We start from the raw sequence: 17076 nt of genomic DNA, 5'->3' as shown, positions 1-17076 counted from the left end.
TAAATGAGTAAATAACAGCATGAGAATGTGGTAAGGTCTGAAAATGTGGTAAAAATCAGACGGCAGCGAGGGCTTTTCTTTTTCTGGATTGCTTTTGAAAACACTATCGGCCGGGTTTAGGAAAGGAGGCTAGGAGAGTCAATCGGTGCTTTTGAAAACACAATTGGTTGGGTTTAGGAAAGGGGGTTGGGAGATTCAATCGGTGCTTTTGAAAACACTATTAGTTGGGTTTAGGGAAGGGGGTGGATGGGGAGATTGGTCGGTCAGTCCGTCAGTCAGTCGACAGTGGCCTCTGGTGGATTTGCACGAGAACACCAGGCACGAATGTCACCCACAAGAGAATCTTGAGATCTGAAAAAGCGTACACAGTGGCCTCTAATTGATTCTTGAAAACAGAAACTGCAAGAAAACCTAGCTCCTGGGACATAATTAGCTATCTCCAGAAATGTACGCAGGTGGACGTATCAATAATGAGCCTGGGTCTTAATCTGGTTTCCCAGTGATGGGTTGCAGCTGGAAGGCTATCCGCTGCGTAAAACATATGCTGGATAAGTTGGAGGTTCATTCCGCTGTGGCGACCCCAGATTAATAAAGTGACTAAGCCGAAAAGTAAATGAATGAATGTTAAATGAGGAAAATAAACATGTGTTAGGGATGTGACCTAAAAAGTCTGAGTTTACACAGTATATAATATACTTTGTATAAATTCTGAAAATCAAACTGCACAACAGCAAAGAAATAATGCTAATCAAAAGGATAAGAGTTGGCTCACTTTAGAACAAAAATCTTTGGTTTTATTTTATTTTGCATTTATGAGGGAAAAGCTTGATTATGGATGTGACTTATCTCTCCGTTATGGATGTGACAGATGTGAAATTGGCACTTGTGTGACTTTAGAACATCAAATATAATTGTTTGAAAACATTAACAGAGAAATTTTTGAGTATTTTAAAATACAAGCCTACACAAAAAAAACCTAGAAATGGTTTCGTTATTTTGGTGAAAACTTGGCGTGGTTGACATTCACATGAAATTGCTCAATACCAAGAAAACAAACAATTTTGAGGTGGTTTTTAAGGTTATAAGCATTGTAATATTTCCGTTGCTCTACAGCATTGTTTTTTTCTTTCTCTGTTAAACCGGCAAGCACATTCTTGGGTCATGATCACTCAGCCGAAAACCTCCACCATAGAGCACCTGCATACCACACAATTAGTCATCTGCTTTTTTTTTTTTTTTTTTTTTTTGGTAAGCATTGAGAAATTTTGTCGGTTCAGCAGTGTTGTAACTTGTAATAAATGTCTAGTCATAACAAGTCAACCGTTGCACCCGAAATTTAGTCAGAATGCTAAGTTAAATGCAGCCTGTTGACTTACACTCACCGGCCACTTTATTAGGTACAACGGTCCAACTGCCCGTTAACTCAAATTACTAATCAGCCAATCACATGGCAGCAACTCAATGCATTTAGGCATGAAGACATGGTCAAGACGATCTGCTGCAGTTCAAACCGAGCATCAGAATAGGGAAGAAAGGTGATTAAAGTGACATTTAACATGGCATATTTGTTTGAAACTGCTGATCTATTGGTATTTTCACACACAACCATCTCTAGGGTTTACAGAGAATGGTCTGAAAAAGTATCCAGTGAGTGGCAGTTCTGTGGGCGCACATGCCTTGTTGATGCCAGAGGTCAGAGGAGAATGGCCAGACTGGCTGAAGCTTTTAGAAAGGCAACAGTACCTCAAATAAGCACTCGTTACAATCAGAGCTTTGCAGAAGAGCATCTCTGAACACACAACACATCCAACCTTGAGGCGGATAGGTTACAGCAGCAGAAGACCACCGGTTGCCACTCCTGTCAGCTAAAAACAGGAAACTGAGGCTACAATTGGCACAGGCTCACCAAAATTAAACAATAGAAGATTGGAAAAACATTGCCTGCTCTGTTGAGTGTCGATTTCTGCTGCGACGTTCGGATGGTAGGGTCAGAACATTTCCAGTTCCTTGTTGAATCTATGCCATGAAGGATTAAGGCAGTTCTGAAGGCAAAAGGGAGTCCAACCCGGTACTAGTAAGGTGTACCTAATAAAGTGGCCGGTGAGTATGCAACACTTAAATAATAGATCATCCATTAACCTCACCTTTGCATCTCTTCAATTCTGCTGGTAAATGAATCTCGAGTGTGGTTTGATGGTGTGTGTGTGTGTTTGCGAGCCAAGGGGTTAATGCAAGGCGTTTTCTGCCATATCATTGACTACAGTTTATGGGCATTTTGTAATGTTATCTTACACAATGCCATTGCTGCAATATGGCGATGATTATGTTTGTGGTTTAACGCAAGCTCCACTGAAAGCCGCAGATGTGTAACAGTCAAACAAAACGAACTTGTTGATCAGAATTAATACTGATGGTAATACTGTACATGTACATGGCTATAATGAAAAGCATGCGCTGAGATAAAGATACATGAGGTAAAATGATAAGATGAAGATAAATATGGACTAAATTGACCATAGTGTATGAGTGTGTGTGTGAATGAGTGTGTATGGGTGTTTCCCATTATTGGGTTGCAGCTGGAAGGGCATCCGCTGCTTAAAACAAATACCTGAATAGTTGGTGGATTATCAACTGTGATGACCCTTGATGAATAAGGGACTAAGCTGAAGGAAAATGAATAAATAAATGAAGTTGAGGTGTCTAGATAAGTTCATTTGATGTTTTTTACAGTGTAATATACTACAATAAGGGTATTGATTTCTAAATGGTTTTGCTGTTGTGTGAGTGTCATTGTAATTTTAGCCTTAGTCAACATACACAGCATCATATGTCATTGATTCTCCGAGTGATTATGTTTCAGCGAGAGCTTCTGATTTCTGTTTATACAAGCACCAGAAGCAAAAGGACATTTTAAAAATGTTATTAAACATGCTGCACTCTAGCATTGCTGTGATATTACAAATTACAGTCTCAAGGGTGAAAAATCTGGCACAGAAACTGTTTTTTTGGTCAGAAATTGCTTGTAAATTTCAGATTAATTGCAGCAAATAACACATTTAATTAAACCTGAATTTTTGAAGTGTTCATTGCTTTTGAAAAAGTAAAAAAAGCACTGCATTACATTATGAACTGCATGTCTGACATGTTTTGAAATGCTGCAAACCACAAATGTGGTACAGAACATACACTGTAAAGAAAATACTGAGTTCCACACAATCAATTTGTGTTGGGACAACATGAAGGAATTACACACAGTTCAGTCTTGCATCTTCACCTTGTAAGTTCAGACTTCGCAAGTTTGATATGGAAAACAAACTCCCGAGGACACATCGGGTAAATCTTTAAAGGGAACAGTGTACTTTATAACCTCATTCACATCATCCTGGCTACGTTGTTTCATTTTCTTAACAATAAAATGAAGACATGATATAAGAAACTGCTATTTTCATTTTGATATTAGCAACTTAATTGACAGCAAAACTGTTGAGGCGTCGTGTAGCTGCATATTTATATAAGCTTCATCTTCAATGTATGCATATTTATAACAAAACCAAGCCTTTACATTACTGCCTTCTTTCATTCTCATTAAAAATACGAAACATACCCTCTCTTTTGCTAATTAATTGCAGCAAATAACACATTTAATTAAACCTGAATTTTTGAAGTGTTCATAGCTTTTGAAAAAGTAAAAAAAGCACTACATTACAATATGAACCACATGTCTGACATGTTTCGAAATGCTGCAAACCACAAATGTGGTACAAAACATACACTGTAAATAAAATACTGAGTTCCCCTTCGGGGGGAACTTCAGCACTATAAGTGGATTTGATTTGTAAAATCCACGCATTGGGGAGGTTCGGTTCAGAAGCTACTCGTCTGAAAGAGTATTGAACGGGCCAATTAAGAATGAATTGGCAGCGCAAGCCTGCGCAGGTGAGCGGCATAAGCAATCAACTGAGTATATAAGCTCACCTGGCGCCAGCAGACGCTATCCTTTTCGCTTCAGAGACTTTCTGATCGAGTCGATGAGGGTTCCTCCTGCTGTGACCAGCGATTCTGAGCGAACGAGAGCATTCTCCCGGTCCAGAGTGTGTACACGCAGTGGCAGACGGTCGAGCTGGGTTTCTCCCTTGCCTGGCGTTCTTTGGGTCCGGTCGTCCAGAGCGGTGCGTATAAAGTTGCAAACTTCACAGAAAGAGCAACACAGTCGTGCAGCACGTCCTTATCAGGACGGCGCTCCGACTGTGCGTTTCTGGATGCGGTGGTTTCCTGTCCTCGGATGATGGGCGCGGGCATTGCGTTACATGTCTGGGGGTCCAGCATGTTAATGCGCTGCTCGCGGGCAGTTCATGTCGTCATTGCGATGCCATGACTGTTGCGCAAGATCGCGGTTAGCCTTTGCAAAAGGGTGAACCACCCCAGTTGTCCCCTGCTCTGCAGCGGGCACTCGGGCAGATCTGAGGGTTTCAGCGAAGAGATAATCCGTCGCCCACGGGCCCGCGGACCTCCCGCTCCTCTAAGCGCTCCATCCAAGCTTCGGGCGGGGGAAGCGATCCGTCTAACAGATGGTAGCCCTTACGCCCGATGACACCGGAGACCAGATGTCCACCGCGGCATCGGAGGGTGGGCTTTCATTGTCCGATGATGATCCAGACCCGCTCGCCCCCTTCGGGCTGGTGAGCGCTGTCACTACGGATCCTGAAACGGACATGTTAGCCGTGCTTTCCCGGGCTGCTTCGGCCGTGGGTTGGAGATGGTTTATCCCCCAGCTCCGCGGCCGGACCGACTAGAGGGGCGTTCCCTTCTTCCCGGAGGTGCACAGTAGGCTCACGCGGTCTTAAAGAGCACCTTTTTTCTGCTCGTGCTGCGTGTTCCTCCACCCTAACCACTCTTGACGGTGAAACAGCCAGGGGGTATGTGGCGATTCCTCAGGTTGAGTGCGCGATGGCGGTAAATCCGCGCGGCGCCTCTTCTTGGCGGGGTCCGCCTCGTCTCCCATCCAAAGCCTGTAAGTTATCTACCTCCCTCGGAGCTAGAGCTTACATAGCTGCGGGCCAGGCTGCTTCCGCCTTGCATGCGATAGCCACCTACCAGCGCTACCAAGCGCAGGCGCTGGCCGAGCTGCACGAGGGTGGGTCCAACCCAGGCTTACGAGCTTCGCACCGCCGCCGACTTAGCTCTTCGGACTACTGAGTCCGCTGCGTGTGCGTTGGGGAGGACGATGTCCACATTAGTGGTCCAGGAGCGCCACCCCTGGCTGATATGCGCAAAGTCGACAAAGTCCGCTTTCTTGACTTCCCCATATCCCCAGCCAGGTTCGGCGACACTGTCTGTGAATTCACCCAGGAATTCAAGGCGGTGAGAGAGCAGTTGGTGGGTGATGTCTTATCGGCGGTCCGTAGCCCGCTCCGCCCGCCGTGCCATTCATACCTGCTCCTCGCCGAAGGCGCCCGCCTACGAGAGCTGCTCCGCCCCCGCACACGCCTCAGGCGAAGCGAGCGCGTCGGGCACCTCGGAAGCAGGCAGCCCCCCTGCCCAGAACGCCGCTAAGTCCGGCAACGGACCGCGAAGCGCCCCTGGGACAGGCCATCTGGAGAAGAGGGAACTTGCTCTTTCCCCGCTGGAGGGCGGGGCCCCATTTCCAACGGCACTTTTTACTGCCATGAAAACATTATGAAAGGGCACTTTTCACTTCCCCAGATGTGACAGCCCGAAATCTGCCAGTCTGGGACGCTATGCTTTCTAGCTTGCAGATTCGGTGCGTTTCGCCAGTGGCTCACGAGCGCTGGGAGGACGGTCTCCTTTCTCCCACCCCTCGAGCCTCCCCTCCGGAGCTCGGGTTTGGAGTGAGAGCAAATATCTCACCTCCAGCTTTTCCGTGGGACCCGCGAGCTTCCCGGATCAGCACACCCACTCCGCGCTGCCCCACTGCTGGTACGTCAGCGATTGTAGCGATGAGTCCATTAGCGAGAGCTCTGCCTGCCTGGTTAGCGCGGGCCAGCTCTTCGCGGTGGCTCATACGCACAATCAGACTCGGCTATGCGATTCAGTTCGCGAAACGGCCCCCCAAGTCACGGGTGTGTATTCACCAGGGTCAGCCCCCTGTCCGCCCCTGTCTTGCGAGAGGAGATTGCTGTCCTCCTGGCGAAGGATGCAATCGAGCCGCTCCCTCCAGCCGAGATGGAGGGTGGGTTTTACAGCCCACGCTTCATCGTGCCCAAAAAGAGCGGTGGGTCACGGCCAATCCTAGATCTGCGCGTTTTGAACCGCTGCCTGCACAAGCTGCCGTTCAGAATGCTCACGCAGAAGCGCATCCTCCGGTGCGTTCGTCCTCTGGGTTGGTCTGCAGCATTAGACCTGATGGACGCGTATTTCCATGTCTCCACTCTTCCTCGCCACCGACAGTTTCTGCGGTTTGCGTTTGAAGGTCGAGCTTGGCAATACAAAGCCCTCCCCTTCGGGCTCTCTCTGTCTCCGCGGGTCCTCACCAAGCCCGCGGAGGGTGCCTCAGCGCCCCTTCGGCTCGCGGGCATCTGCATACTCAATTTCTTTACGACTGGCTGATTTTTGCCCTCTCTCGGAGCAGTTGATTATGCACAGAGACAAAGTGCTCTGGCACTTCCACCTGTGGGGGTTTCAGGTCAACCGAGAAAAGAGCAAACTCGCCCCCGTGCAGAGGATCTCTTCTCTCGGGCTGGAGCTGGACTCGGTCACCATGGCAGCGCACCTCTCCGGAGAGCGCGCTCAGCTGATGCTGTACTGTCTGAGAGAGCTCGACAGTAAAATAGTGGTCCCACTGAAACTATTTCAGAGGCTCCTGGGGCATATGGCATCCGCAGCCGCTTCATGCCGCTCGGATTATTCTATATGAGACCACTTCAGCACTGGCTTCACGATCGAGTCCCCAGACGCGCATGGCACGCGCGCGCACACCGAGTCTCTGTTACTGCGCTGTGTCGCCGCGCCCTCAGCCCTTGGAGCGACCCCTCGTTCCTACAGGCCTGGATGTCTCTAGAACAGGCGTCCAGTCTTGTTGTCGTTTCAGCAGACACTTCCAACACGGGCTGGGGGGCTGTGCGTTGCGGGCGTGCGGCTGCGGACCTGTGGAAAGGTACCCAGTTGCATTGGCATATCGCCTGGAGCTGTTGGCAGTGTTCCTCGCTCTCCACCGTTTTTTTCCGGTGCTGGAGCGGCAACACGTGCTGGTCAGGACGGACAGTACGGCGGCGGTGGCGTATATCAGCCGTATAGGGGGTATGCGCTCTCGCCGCATGTCTCAGCTCGCCCGCCGTCTGCTCCTCTGGAGTCATCCGCGGCTGAATCGCTGCACACCATTCATATTAAGGCAAGCTCAACCGTGCAGCCGATGCGCTCTCACGGCAGCCTTGCGTCCTGGAGAATGGAGACTCCACCCCGAGTCTGTTCAGCTGATATGGGCGCGATTCGGGGAAGCCCAGATCGATCTGTTGCTTCCCCCGAGATCGCTCATTGCTAGTTGTTCTTTCCCTGACCGAGTGCTCTCGGCACGGATGCACTGGCTTACAGCTGGCCTCGGGGCACGCGCAAATACACGTTTCCCCCAGTGAGCCTGCTCGCGCAGTTACTGTGCAAGGTCAGGAAGAGGACGAGGAACAGGTTGCTGGTTGCGCCCCTCTGGCTCAACCGGACCTGGATGTCAGAGCTCTCCCTCGCGATAGCCCTCCCCTGGCAGTCCCTTCGAGAGAGCACCTACTCTCTCAGGGACAGGGCACCACCTGGCACCCTCGCCGATCTTTGAAGAGATTTTAGACGCGAGGAAGACTTAGGTAACCTCCGATTGCGGTGGCTAATACCGTCACTCGGGCTAGAGCCCCCTCCCCGAGCGCGCCTATGCCCTGACGTGGAGTCTATTCACTGAATGGTGTGTCTCTCGCTGAGAAGACCCCCGTAATTTGCCAGATCAGCGTTGTGCTTTCTTTACGCCGAGAGAAGCTGGAGAGCAGGCTGTCGCCCTCCACACTCAAGGTTACGTGGCTGCCATCTCCGCTCTCATAACGCGGTGGCTGGCAGCACCGTGGGAACGCATAACCTCATCATCCGGTTCCTCAGGGGCGTTAAGCGAATTAATCCATCCCGCCCCCTCTCATGCCCTCTTAGGATCTCGCCCTCGCTACACAAGCCGCGTCAGATCCCTTCGATCCTCGACTCAGTATCTTTCTGTCCCTGAAGACAGCTCTGCTGGTCGCGTTGATATCGATTAGAGGGTCGGGGACCCGGAGGCATTTTTCGGTCAGTGACTCGTGCCTGTAATTGGGCTGGCTTCTCTCACGTCCTGAGACCCCGCCCGCGATATGTGCCCAAGGTTCCTACCACTCCGTTTTAATACGAGGTAGTGAGCCTGCAAGCGCTGCCCTCGGAGGAGGCAGACCCAGCCCTTCTTTATTGTCCAGTTCGCGTTTTGCGTATTATCCGGACCGCACTCAGAGTTTAGATCATCTGAGCAGCTCTTCGTCTGTTATAGCGGTCGGCAGCAGGGAAGTGCCGTACCGAAATAAGTTCCCACTAGATTGTGGATGCCTTTCTTTCACTATCAGAGCCGAGATGAGCCGCGTCCCCCGAGAGCGCGTGCGCACTCCACTCGGAGCTTCGCATCCTCTCGAGCGCGCGCACGCGGCGCCCCTCTAACAGACTTCTGTAGAGCTGCGGGCTGGGTGACACCCAACACATTTGCAAGGTTTTACAATCTGCGAGTGGAGCCGGTTTCCTCAAGGGTATTAGGTAACCCTTGGTGATTGAGGAAACAATTCGGTAGGGTGTTGAAACACGCTTGCTGCGCCATTTTCCCTAACACGGAGATATGTGCGCCTTTTTATCTGTCAGTAAAGTTCCCCGTCAGGTGAGCCCTGCAGATTCCTCCGTGGCCCCCAGCACTGACTCAGCGGAGGAGTCACTTGCTGGCCCACTACGTTGTAGGTCTGCCCGCTGGTCAGCCCGCGTTTTGGGTAAAGGTGCCTGCTATGCGTGGTCCCCACTAGGCGATCCCATATGCTTATTCAGCCACGGTTAAGTCCCCCCCCTGGGCGGACCCGTGTCTTCCCTCCCCGCTAACCACTCTTTGCTATGCGTACTCCCCCTTTTTAGGGCTAGTCCATATGTAAATTCTGCCATCTATCCCCCCTTGGGTAACGGATGGCCTCCGCAGCGTCCTCCCTATCGGGATTGCACGCTTCCCAACGTACTGTCGTATTTTCCTAGAATTATCTAGATGCTCACGACTTCCCAAAAAATATATCTAAATCCGTAAAACTTCTGTTGAAGTAGGATAAATTAGGGCCAGGGACACGTTGGAGGACCGCGCCCCCCATGATGCGGGTGCGTCACGCTTGCTTGACTATCTCCTCATCGGGGGTGTTGGTAAGGTGCAGTCATTATGGCGCTTTCAATGGGCTCCCAATGCGTGGATTTTACAAATCAAATCCACTTATAGTGCTGAAGTTCCCCCCGAAGGGGAACGTTCGAGGTTACTAAAGTAACCCTTCGTTCCCCGAGGAGGGGAACGGAAGCACTATACTCCGTCGCCATAATGACTGTCCCTTAGCTGTTGAAAGTCTCTTCAGCTTAAAAAGGATAGCGTCTGCTGGCGCCAGGTGAGCTTATATACTCAGTTGATTGCTTATGCCGCTCACCTGCGCAGGCTTGCGCTGCCAATTCATTCTTAATTGGCCCGTTCAATACTCTTTCAGACGAGTAGCTTCTGAACCGAACCTCCCCAATGCGTGGATTTTACAAATCAAATCCACTTATAGTGCTTCCGTTCCCCTCCTCGGGGAACGAAGGGTTACTTTAGTAACCTCGAACGTTCCACACAATCTATTTGTGTCGGGACAACATGAAGGAATTAAATAAACTTGTTAGTTTTTTACAAATTTAAGTGGATTGAACATAAACTAATTAAGTTGTTTCGAAAAAACTCAAGGATTGTGTTGTTTCAGTTCAATTTAATGAAGTAGCTTAAACAAACAGCAAACACAATTTTAAAAGTGTATGTATTGTTCAATGCATAACTGATTGAAAGTTTAATTCAATGAGGAAGTTTTAACAACAAAAATGAAACATCCTATACAGTAGGGTTGTCACGATACTGGAATTCTGTACCAATCGATACTGAAATTTTAAAAACGTCCATTTCCCGCTAACATTTGAGTGCTGTTTATCAAATTCTTAGGTCCCGTTTACGCTAATGCGTTTTAGTTTTATAACACATTAAGTTTAGCTACGGTTACACCATCCGTCCACACTATGCCAGTGTTTTGGAAACGCTGGAGAGGCCATTTTCATCCTAAAACACTGCTGCTCCGTCGCAGTGTGGATGGGGGAAAACAGAGACATCTGAAAACGGAGGCGGGGCTGCAGACATTCGCCTCTCTGCATTTCCTTAATGTTAAGTAGCCTACACACACAGTACAGTCTTGCATCCTCTCCTTGTAAGTTCAGACTTCGCAACTTTGATACGGAAAACAAACTCCCGAGGACACATCGGGTAAATCTTTAAAGGGAACAGTGTACTACATGAAGGAATAAATTAAACTTGTTAGTTTTTACAAATTAAAGTGGTTTGAACATAAAACAATTAAGTTGTTTAAAAAAAACTCAAGCATTGTGTTGTTTATGCTCAATTTAAACAAGTAGCTTGAACAAACAGCAAACACAATTTTAAAAGTGTATGTATTGTTCAATGCATAACTGATTGAAAGTTTAATTCAATGAGGAAGTTTTAACAACAAAAATAAAACATCCTATACAGTAGGGTTGTCACCATACTGGAATTGGGTACCAATCGATACTAAAAAGAAAAAAAAAGTCCATTTCCCGCTGTTGCACACGTTCTTAAACAGCGCTAATTTGCTCTACAGAAATTACTGATTGGTCATGAAGATCATCAGTTCAACAAACTCTCCGCTGTTTACCAAGCGTAACCACTGTTACAGGGACACTGGAGCATTTTAAAGCTGTGAATCGTCAGCGCATCGTTTGTATGTCAGCTTATAGATAAACCAGCTGATCGACGTGTTCCTGTATCTGTGTTTACACTCAGTAAACAGCAGTAAACACAATGGCAAAATCAGCGATGTTTAAAAACACGCTCAACATCGCTCAATTGTTAGTGGGACGTTTTTAAAATTTCAATACCAACTAGTACTGAATTCCAGTACTGTGACAACACTTCTACACTGTAAAAAACTTCCAGTCTTACATTTTTTAGTTAAATGAAATTAACTTTTCTGGTCATCTCAACGTAAATATTTCAAACTGAGAACAACTATTTTATTAATCTTTATATATTTATATTTAAATTTATATTAATAAATTTATATTTGTATAGCTACAAAAAATAGGTTAAAATCTGATAACCTATTAAATTAAGTTAAAGTAACATAAAAAGCATTTGTTGACATGTCTTTTTATCATTTAATTTTTTTACAATTCTGATAATACTGTTGTTTCATTCCACATACTCAAAATGGAACCCCTGGTGCACTAAGTTATGCGATTAAAAAAAGGTATGGTTTTCACGATACTGGAATTCGATACCAATCAGTACTGAAATTTTAAAAACGGCCATTTCCTGCTGACATTTAAGCGCTGTTGAGCGCGTTCTTAAACAGTGCTGATTTGCCATCGTGTTCACATGCTCAGCAGAAATTACTGTGATTGGCAGTGAAGGTCATCAGTTCACCGAACTCACCGCTGTTTACTGAGTGTAACTGGAGTGTTTTAAAGCTTATAGCTTTAACCAGCTTATAGACAAACCAGCTGATTGACGTGACTTTATCCAGTGTGGAGCATGGTTAGCACTGTCGCCTCACAGCAAGAAGATCGCTGGTTTCGAGTCCCAGCTCGGCCGGTTGACATTTCTGTGTGGAGTTTGCATGCTCTCCCTGTGTTGGCGTGGCTTTCCTCCGGGTGCTGTGGTTTCCCCACAGTCCAAACACATGCACTATAGGTGAATTGAAGAAACTAAATTGGGCTTTGTGTATGAGTGTATGTGAGTGTGAAAGTGTATGAGTGTTTTCCAGTATTGGGTTGCAGCTGGAAGGGCATCCGCTATGTAAAACATATGCTGGAATAGTTGGTGGTTCATTCCACTGTGGCAATCTCTGATAAATAAAGGGACTAAGCTGAAGGAAAATGAATGAATAAAAGAATTATTATGGTCAAATTTGAACTGTGACCGAGTGAAAGGAGAAAAAATGACAAAAAGATTCAAATTATGAGCAGATTTTGTTGCCAGCTGCACGAAATGGCATACGACAATCTGTGTACAGTCATTTTAGGTATTTACACACCTTTTTTTCCCCCCTCTTTCTCCCCCTAATATTTCAGCGTCTTCAGAAAAGGCTGATATTTGTTGAAAATGTTGATGTTTGTTTCTTCAAATACTAGCTTTATTTACCCATTCAAATTTTCCATTGTATTTGCACGCCTCTAGCAGACAGCACAGATGCATGCAATTAAAAATGTTTTTTTTTTCTCCTTCTTCAGAGATGCAACACTGAATTTCACAGATAACCTTTCCACAAACAATAGCAGCTCAGAATTCACAAAATCTCATCCATTTTGCATGCGCCCATAAGACAAATCTACCTTCTTTGTCTTTCTTTGATGATGTACAGTGCTCAGTATACAGTTGAAGTCAGAATGATTAGCCCTCCTAAATTGTTATAAGCCCCCCTGTATATTTCTCCCCAATTTCTGTTTAATGGAAAGAAGATTTGTATTTCAACACATTTCTAATCATAAGAGAAGTTTATTTATAAACTAATTTCGAGAGGATCACGTGCTTATGATTGACACGGCTGGCCCTGAGTCAAGCCAATGTACAATCCACCAATCAAACGATTCCTAATTCAGTATAAATAACCTAAGTGTCTTACCTTTAGTCATCTTCCTCTTGAAGAAACCCCCTCCCATCCCCTCTCCTCCTATTTTTCTCTATAGGGCAGCATGGCGGCCCAGTGGCTAGCACTGTGTCCTCAAGAATGCCTCCGGTTCGGGTCTCTACCAGGCCAGGTGGCATTTCTGTGTGGAGTTTAGGTTCTCCTAGTGCTCACATGGGTTTTCCCCGGGTCCTCTGGTTTCCTCCCACAGTCCAAAACATGAGACATAAGTAAAGAGACTAAACCAAATCAGCACCATAGTCAAATTCCACCAGCAACACACCCTAATAGCAATCCTTAAGCAGCAGCAGGAGGACAGGAGGGGGGGGAGAGATCTACCTGAGCTCAAACTCCCCTCTCGCCTTGCAAAAGGGAGGGAGCCCCAGGCTCGAGGATCTCATGTGCTCAGGGCTTTCTCCCTGGACAGCATGCCAAACTAGCTTATTAGCATTCATCAGCTAACTGTGAACACTTGAATAGTTTTAATAACTTATTTCTATATAATAATGAGACACCGATGCATCATTACTCCAATAGCAGATTTGTGCTACGTCACGATTTTGATCCCGCCCAAATAATTATTTTAAACCCGGAAGATGAAATTGACTTTTTGCTAAGCCCCGCCCTCCTTAGTTACTGTTGCTATGCCTGTCAAGCTTTCGTGCCTGGCACGTCTATTACAATGTGTATGCGCCAGTGTCAGACATTCCCAGGGATATAATTAGTCATTTTTGGCGAACAGGTGAGATATCCGAGAAAGCCAGAGAAATAAAGGACTGCAGTATGCATTACAGGGGTATATTCACCATATAATAGGCAACCGATTAGAAAACAATTTAATCAAAATGGACGCTAGGTTAGCCTAGCCTCCTCATATGTTAACCATTCAACGGTTTAGTTCATGCACAGCAGCACAAGTGACATTTAAAAATGATCTAGTAATAACTAATTAAAACATAATTTCTCAGTTTTAGCCAAAAAGCCTGATAGACTAATTATGCAATGAAATATCGTTACTAATCAACGAAGAAACACGCATGGACAGAGCTTCTACATAATGCATTCATAGAAAGAACAGCCAGAAAGGGGAAATTGATGGATTTGTGACAAATATTAGCATCATTGACCCATAAAAATGTACAGTAAGCTTCCTATAACTGTCAGCATGTTTGTGTGCTCTTTATCCAATTTCTATTCTAATTTGCAGTTCAGTGGAAGAAATAAATCAATTAAAATGCAAATCAAAGTATGAATAGCAGAAATTAACAAATAAATTTTCCCTACCAGCAAATATTAATCCGACACCAAATATAAAAGCAGACACTAACCCACTATAACTTTGTCACCAATGACTAAATCTCCAAAAGACCGTCGAAAACATTGGTTTATTGTAGCTCTGACATGGACATGAGGGATATAAATGACTGAAAAACAGCTGCGGGTGAAGTATATTAATCGTAAGTGCTCAGTTTGTGATCACATCTGGGTTTTCTTCTGTTGATATGTAATTTCAAATATTTGTAGCTTGAAACAGATGGAAATATGATTGCTATTAGTGTGACTACTAGGGCGAGGGCTTAAACGGAGCAGTGGTCATAATATCGAGCGATAAAAAAGAAAAAGACCGCTGGGAAACATAACCTGCTTTGATTTTTTTTAGTAAACACAGGTTAGATCTTTTTTGGGTAAGAGGTGTGTGAGTAATTGCTGTCGGTCTATCACTGAATGTGTTAGGAATATCAAAACAAAACCAACTTAACTTTAGCGCCCCTCACAGAGCTTGATTCACGCTGGCATTTCTCCTCTTGGGTTTTAGGTTTTAAAAAAGGGAAGAAATTCCACAACCCTGTCCAAACTTTGAGGATACCGGGTGTCAGATTTGCACAATCCATATGCACAGCGATTTGGCTTGTTTTCCTCGCTCGAAAGCTTGACAGAGCCCCAGTGCGTAGCTACGGTTGCTAAGCCACGATTGGTGGGTGGCGGTTTTTGGGTGTGGCATAGCGAAGGGTTAATTAGCTGACAAATGCTGGCAAATTCAAATGAGATTGTGTTCTTTTTAAAAGAGGGCGGAGCTACAAATACCTATGTGTCAGCATAGTGGCAGATTTAAAAAAAAGACTAACGTCTTATGCTAATGAGGGAGAGATGGTAATTAATGGGCGGGGTTTTTCCCTTCTGATGACACGTACAGTACAAAGTGACAATGCAGAAAAGTGTTTCTGCAGTTTTTATCAAGTGTGATTATAAAGAATTACAATTAATAAATGTTTACAATTAAAAGCTGGCTATATTCAGCCACACAACTGTGTTTAAACCCCTTATAAAACTGATTTTTTTTTTCATAGTAGATCCCCTTCTGTGATAACCATTCAAGCTGGAATGTACAAGTTCTTCTCTTTGCCAGACCACACCATATTTGCCTGATAGCTGTATGTGTGTGTGTGTGTGTGTGTGTGTGTGTGTTTGTGTGTGGAGAGTAACCAGTAACCGTCAACACATGCCAGGTGCCAAGCCTCCCTCTTACTCACCAAACCCGCTCGCTAATCACCAGTACTGACAAAAAGAATTTATTATATACTTGCGTGAATCTAAGATAGCATTCAGCAAATGTGATTAGAATCTCCTAAACGTTGCACCAAGACTCTGACTTACAATATATAGATATTTTTTTATTACCAAGCTTTTTAAACCTGTAAAACTAGTTTGTTTTTAAAGTTATTGGCTAGGCTTGTCATAACAATGCTTCTCGTTTTACTCGTGTCCTTTACGTTTATGTACGCTGTTTATTGTGTATGCTTTCAGTATGTGAAATACTAGGCCTACTATTAAAATGTGTGGCAAACAAAAGAGCACCCCACATGAAAAGAACCTATATGAGGATGTATGCGCATATATGAAACCTAAATGCAGTATATATGCACACATATGATAACATATACATACATTCTGCATACAGGCAGAATTGAGGTGTTCAACAGTGGTTGTAAACAATTTATTTGGGCAGAATTTAAACAAACAAATTAAGTTGAACATTATTAAATTAAATTTGTTTGTTTAAATTCAACACAAGTAAATCGTTTGCAACAATTCTGCATGCAACACTTTTTTCAGCGCACTCAAGGGAGTAAAAACTGAGTGAATTTACATTTTTGGGTGAACTATCCCTGGAATATGTATCCCTGTACATTAAATTATGGTGTTTTTTATCGCAGTGTGTCTTACAGTATCACAATATATAGAATACCATATCTCCTAAGTCATGATGCATCATCAGAATTGTCATATTTTTGCCAATGGTTCACAAATCTTCTGTGCACTATGTATATTAATTTTTGGTTTATTAAACAGCACGCTCACCAGATGCAGCACATGCAAACACTATTAATGTGAGTTATTTAGTGGCTATTCATTTTTTTTTTTTACCAAAAGTCATAGTATGTTGCACTGCTACTCATACGAGCTCATTATATGCACATATTTAATTCCTTGATTGTAAAACTACCCCCCCCCCCTAAAAATATTCTTATTTTAATGAGAATGTCCATCTTGCGCATCAATTAAAAAATAGTGCAGGTGGAATGATGGAATGGAGGCTGTTTATGGTTGCCAGGCAACAACAGCGACTTGTCGCATTAATATAGAATGTGATTGATGTGCGGTCACAGGTGTGCGGAATTTAAAATGGCTTTTGAGGGTGGCTCATCCTAAATCTGGGCGCTCTGTTTAATGACATGTTCCACCCAATGTCAGCAATGCTTCCCATGATAAAATGATCGTCTGTCCTCCTAGTACTGGTGAAGAAATGCTGAGGATACAGAAACAATAGTAGAGAGAGATAGAGAGAGATAAAGGATGCTGTTTTTTGACTGGATCTATTCACAGGGCCAGAACATGGGAATGACACACACTGGTCTGCACCAGGCATGTGATGATCAAGGTTTACCTTGGTTTGGAAATGTCAAGCCTATGAAGTACACATGAAATCAAAACTGACCATATTGATTTCGTTAGCTCATATTGGTAGATTTGTGTTGGAGAATTCATCTGTGCAGGTCATTAAGAACAAAAATAATTGTTTGCCTTTGTAAACCAATAATTAAAATATACAAAATAAATTCTCAGATTGCACGATTTTGAGGTATTGGGCGTGGCT

At 44.9% G+C, this 17076-nt stretch overlaps 1 protein-coding gene and 1 long non-coding RNA gene across 5 annotated transcripts in view; one reads left to right on the top strand and one right to left on the bottom strand.

Moving 5' to 3' along the window:
- zbtb20 (zinc finger and BTB domain containing 20) overlaps positions 1-17076 on the top strand; it is a 134430-nt gene that overhangs the window by 63635 nt on the left and 53719 nt on the right.
- On the bottom strand, positions 841-11177 carry LOC147844513 (uncharacterized). The gene is made up of 3 exons (XR_015492120.1): positions 10804-11177; positions 9848-10123; positions 841-3796 (listed from the first exon to the last, which is right to left on the bottom strand). It is a non-coding gene; the product is annotated as an uncharacterized LOC147844513 (long non-coding RNA).

This window comes from Danio rerio, chromosome 5, assembly GCF_052040795.2.
Source record: "Danio rerio strain M-AB ecotype USA chromosome 5, GRCz13ab, whole genome shotgun sequence".
Lineage (NCBI taxonomy): Eukaryota > Metazoa > Chordata > Actinopteri > Cypriniformes > Danionidae > Danio > Danio rerio.
Note: the sequence above shows the minus strand (reverse complement) of the source record. Positions and strands in the feature narration are given on the sequence as shown.